Source organism: Littorina saxatilis, linkage group LG8 (genome assembly GCF_037325665.1).
Source record: "Littorina saxatilis isolate snail1 linkage group LG8, US_GU_Lsax_2.0, whole genome shotgun sequence".
In the NCBI taxonomy this organism is placed as follows: Eukaryota; Metazoa; Mollusca; class Gastropoda; order Littorinimorpha; family Littorinidae; genus Littorina; species Littorina saxatilis.
In genome coordinates, this window is record NC_090252.1 from 3,726,140 (window position 1) to 3,732,519 (window position 6,380).

A 6,380-nucleotide genomic window follows, 5' to 3' on the forward strand; every position below is an offset into this window, starting at 1 on the left:
TGTGTGTGTGTGTGTGTGTGTGTGTGTGTGTGTGCGTGCGTGCGTGCGTGTGTGTGTGTGTGTGTGTGTGTTTGTATGTGTGCATGCGTGTGTGTGTGTGTGTGTGTGTGTGCGTGTGTGTGTGTGTGTGTGTGTGTGTGCGTGCGTGTGTGTGTGTTTGTATGTGTGCATGTGTGTGTGTGTGTGTGTGTGTGTGTGTGTGTGTGTGTGTGTGTGTGTGTGTTTGTACGTGCGACCTTCTGCGTGTTTGTACGTGTGTGTGTCTGCGTGTTTATCGTGCGTGTATGTCTGTGTCTAGCTGAAGCATCTAACGTGTGCGATTTGTACACAGCCGTGGTCAAAGTCGCGACACCTCTGTTTGCGGGAACCATTGAGGCTGTCGTCATGGATGACTCTCCATGAGACCTCCTCATCGGTAACCGCGTTCAATTCGTGAATGGCGTCATCAAGGAGGTGCCAGTATACCGGCATTTTGATACAATATCTGTGCTCACTCGAGCGCATAGAGAAAGAGAGGATCGTCCTCTCAAACCATTAGCCGCTGCTCGGACAGCACTGGGGAATGTCACGCCTACTGTTCTAGCCGGGGCACAAGAAGCTGACCCGACGTTGGTGTCTTCCCGGGAAAGTGTAACATCCGGGAAGGTAAAGCCAAGCTACACAATATCCAGAGGCCATACCTCTAAAATCCATTGAAGCCATCCGCGTGGCCGAACGTTGATCACCATGTGGTCCAGGTTGGGTATTCCGTCTGAGCTTCTTACCGACAGGGGTACGTTGTATTGAGGGGGGTAGGGGAAGGGTTGTTAGGTTGGAAGAGAGGCACTGACATTGAAAATGACTATGACCATTCTTTATTTAACGAGGGTAATAGAGTAAGCAGTGATCTGCTTATTTACATCTGGCCCTCGCCCTAAAGAGGGACTTGTCCAAACTTGAGAAATAAACAAGTAAAAATAAATATATATATATATAAAAAATACTACATATGTTAATAGATAGACTGAAGCAATAGCACATTATACGAGTGATGTACATACTATACATTGCATAGAAGAAGAAACATGAATGTTGACATCACCAGTAGTGAATGTTGACAACTTCAGATACTGACGAGTTCTTCGAGACTTTCGACCAGAGTCTGCTAGGCCAGCAGTGTGGTTACCTGAACTCTGCCAAGAGAACCAGCTGTAATAAATACTTTTACGACTGGGTAAGTAGACTTTCGTTACATCGTACGACTATGCTGATCTCCCTAGAACCTGAACTACATAGATTTAAGGACCAAATCATTCTCTTGATATTGAGACATGTTTAGTCAGCGTTTGATCAAACCTGGAACATGTACAGCAAAATACATATTTTAGTTTTAAAATAGGCAATTTGTTTAAGCTTTTGGGTGTAGAAAGTGTGTTTTTGCAAGATAAATTTTGTTATGAGTGCAGTACTCAAATTTTAGTAACACGCAATGAGAATTATATTTTCAAGTAAAGAGGAAGATTGTATTGTTTTTAATATCGGTTTAAAACTACTTTTTTCGAGAATATGACAACACACTCACACACACTTACCATTCTCATTCTGGACATAAAGCAGTCCGACTGTTGAGTTTGAGTATGTGTCCAGTTGTATTAATGATGGAAAAAAGGTCTGATTCAGCATTTCACCAGCGTCGTACAGGGGGCCCGGTAGCTCAGTGGGTAGAGCACCGGACTTGTGATCCTAAGGTCATTCTCCCACAAGGGCAGGTGGCTGATTACGCCTAAACACGCAGACACCTGGGTAGTGCGACTTTATTGCTGCTAGCTTTCCACTTGAAGGAAGCGACCAGAATTTCTCAGCGATGGGACAAGAAAGTAAAGAAACAAACAAATGTAAGCATAACTATGTATCTGAGAGCCGAGATGAGATCAGCTGGGTGAACGTTTCTGTCGCTGTTGCAGCCCCGAGTCTGACGACGCCGTGACTGAGGCCTACACGTGTTCCTCAGGCTGCAGGCAGGCTGACCACCTCAACCAGCTGTGTAAGGACCTGACGGACAGCCAACCCGCTCCACCAGCTGGTCAGTGGCCATGCACGCTACACACACACACACACACACACACACACACACACACACACACACACTCGAGCTCGCACCAACGCATGCACAAACACACACACACACACACACACACACACACACACACACACACACACACTCGAGCTCGCACCAACGCATGCACAAACACACACACACACACACACACACACACACACACACACACGCACGCACACACACACACACACACACACACACACACACACACACACACACACACACACACACACACACATATTATACACGCACAGAAGCTGACTGTCGATAAGTGTTATTTCCACAGGACAGTCACAACGTGTGTTATTTCAGGGCCCTGTCCCGAAGGCTACACTCTGAACAGTACCTCGTGTTATCGCGTGGAGGGTTACGGTCAGAATTTCACTAACGCCGTGGTATGTACAGTACACTTTACACACACCTTTCCTCACGTAAAATCCATCATGTTAACAATAACATCCTCATGTTAACAATAGCATCATCATGTTAACAATAGCATTGTCGTGTTAACAATAACATCATCATGTGTAAGTGCGTGCGTGCGTAAGTGCGTGTTTGCAAAAATAAAAGAAGATACATACATACACGACAAAACAAACCTCACAACCTATAGCTGATACAACGCACCATACTGACCAGAACGTGCAAGAGTGAAGGTGGTCATCTGGTGACCAGTCATTGGCTCCAAGGAGGAAAACAACTTTGTCTTTCAGCTTGTCGACGGAGCTATGGGTATGGTCACTTTTTTTTTTTTTTTGTGCGGTCCTTACACCTGTTCCTGGTCCCTGTGTGCTCCCACACCGCCCTGTCCCCGCATTCAATGCTCCATCCACATCCACATTTTGTTCCGCTGCCAGCCTTACCGATTTTACAGAGGATCATCACTTATCACAACATATAGTATTACGTTTGGTGGCGTAGTTCTTTAAAAATGACTTCGACGTTTAATAAGCTGCTGGCTAGTCAATTTCACTGCCTTTGCCACGAAGCGGTGAACTGACGATGCTACGAGTATACGGTCTTGGTGAACAAAATGGAGTGCGTTCAGTTTCATTCTGTGAGTACGACAGCTTGACTAAATGTTGCATTTTCGCTTTCCGCGAATTTTATTTATTTCTCTTCATTTCTTCTCAAGAATTTGGTTCTGCTTTGATCGGACTGACGGACATAGAGAAGGAAGGAGAGTACAGGTGGTGGGGGTGGTCCTCCCTCCTTCACCGGTTGGTTTGTCGCTGAGCCTGCAGACACCAATGACCGTGACAAAAACTGTGAGGTGACGGCTTCTATCGGCTGGATGCCCAGTTTCTGTTCTGAGCATGATATGCCGTTCGTGTGTGAAACAAGGTGAATCTTCTCTTCCTCAGTGTGTGTGTGTGTGTGTGTGGGACAGGGGGGGGGGTGTTGGGGGGGGGTAATGTGTGTCTGTACGTGTGTATATAATTTATGTATGTGTACGGGGGGGGGGGGGGGTGGTGTAAGAGAGTGTGTGTGTGTGTGTGTGTAAGTGTGTGTGTGTGGAGAGTGTGAACATGTGAGTGTGTGTTTCTGTGTGTCTGTATGTGTGTGTCTGTGTGTGTCTGTGTCAGTGTCTGCGTGTCTGTTTTTACCCCCGTCCTCTCTCTCTGTCTCTGTCTCTCTCTGTCTCTGTCTCTCTCTCTCTCTCTGTCTGTCTCTCTCTCTGTCTCTCTCTCTCTGTCTCTGTATCTCTCTGTCTCTCCCTGTGTGTCTCTCTCTGTGTGTCTCTCTCTGTGTCTCTCTCTCTCTCTCTGTCTCTCTCTCTCTCTCTCTCTCTCTCTCTCGTTCGTTCGTTCGTTCGTTCTCTCTTTTTCTTAAACATATCTCTCAGACAACTAGGAACTTACATTGACACAGATACACAAACAGGCTCACACACATACAGACACACACGCACGCATACACGCACACACACATGCATACGCACACACACACACACACACACACACACACACACACACACACACACACACACACACACACATACACACACACACACACACACACACACACTTTCGAGGAGGCAGAAAGGCTACATAGAATTCGTGGCACAGTCAAAAACAAGGGGGAAAATGAAGGACGATATTACTATACCCCAACAAGGAATGTACAGTGTCTGTGTGATTTAGAGAACGTATTCCTAAGCATATTTGTTGTATATTGTTCTATATGTTGTTCTTGTAAAACGAATGTATAACCAAAGGGGAAAAAACACGTTAAATCAATAAAACTGTGTTTACCCATCTTTCAGCGCCACGCAATAAGAGGACCACACCTGCCTGTGGACAACGTTGCATGACCTGTGACCTCTGACCTGTGGGCGACCACTGCCCCCCTGTAATGGCCGGCAAACCTGAGACCTGTCATGACGTCACTTCTCTGCTTGTGTTCGTTTGTTTCAGATATTGGTTTTGTTTCTGTTAGATTGTTTGGTTTCGAAAAATGTCTCTATTTATTTTCTTCCTTCTTTCTGGCTTTACTATATGTTTTAATTGCTGTTCTTGTTATATTGTTGTTGTTTTGTTATAGTTAGTATTGTATGCGTTATTGTTTCGTGTTTAATTCTTTGGTCGGTACCATGATTGGTGCTTTTTCTTTCTTCCTTATTTGAGTTTTGATTTTGATTTTAGATCTGCTGAGTGTGTGATTTTCTTGTTTTCAATTTGTTTCTCTCCCTTCAACCATGTGTGATGTCTGTCGATTCGATTAAACGAAATAAACGTCTGCAGTAGAAGATTCAAGAGTTTGGAGTCTGAAGATGTATGTCATATTTTCTTCTCGCATTTTTTTTTTAAACTCATAGTAACATCAGCACCATTCTCGTCGTTTATTTCAAAAAGCGAGCACTCAGGCAAACATAATAAGCACACACACACACACACACACACACACACACATACACACACACACACACACACACATACACACACACACACACACACACCTAGACACACAGAAGTGTACCCGATCATGTGAATACGTACACATACCAAAACTAGGTTGCTCCAAAATGCCAGCCATAGTTTAGAAAGAAAATCACACCTTCACAGGAAACAAATATATACTGTTTAGGTCTGGAATGAGCAAGGTATAATGCCCGTACCGCATGTCAAATTTCTAAAACATCTGGAATAGAGACAGCATCAGTTGTATTGTATTGTATGTTGTTCTGCATAACTATATACAGAATGCACACAAAGTCAGCATGGGCAACATCGTGCAGCACAACACTGACACAGAATGCACACACAGTCAACATGGGCAACATCGTGCAGCACAACACTGACACAGAATGCACACACAGTCAGCATGGGCAACATCGTGTAGCACAACACTGACACAGAATGCACACACAGTCAACATGGGCAACATCGTGTAGCACAACACTGACACAGAATGCACACACAGTCAACATGGGCAACATCGTGCAGCACAACACTGACACAGAATGCACACACAGTCAACATGGGCAACATCGTGCAGCACAACACTGACACAGAATGCACACACAGTCAGCATGGGCAACATCGTGCAGCACAACACTGACACAGAATGCACACACAGTCAACATGGGCAACATCGTGCAGCACAACACTGACACAGAATGCACACACAGTCAACATGGGCAACATCGTGCAGCACAACACTGACACAGAATGCACACACAGTCAACATGGGCAACATCGTGCAGCACAACACTGACACAGAATGCACACACAGTCAACATGGGCAACATCGTGCAGCACAACACTGACACAGAATGCACACACAGTCAACATGGGCAACATCGTGCAGCACAACACTGACACAGAATGCACACACAGTCAACATGGGCAACATCGTGCAGCACAACACTGACACAGAATGCACACACAGTCAACATGGGCAACATCGTGCAGCACAACACTGACACAGAATGCACACACAGTCAACATGGGCAACATCGTGCAGCACAACACTGACACAGAATGCACACACAGTCAACATGGGCAACATCGTGCAGCACAACACTGACACAGAATGCACACACAGTCAGCATGGGCAACATCGTGTAGCACAACACTGACACAGAATGCACACACAGTCAACATGGGCAACATCGTGCAGCACAACACTGACACAGCATGCACACACAGTCAACATGGGCAACATCGTGTAGCACAACACTGACACAGAATGCACACACAGTCAACATGGGCAACATCGTGCAGCACAACACTGACACAGAATGCACACACAGTCAACATGGGCAACATCGTGCAGCACA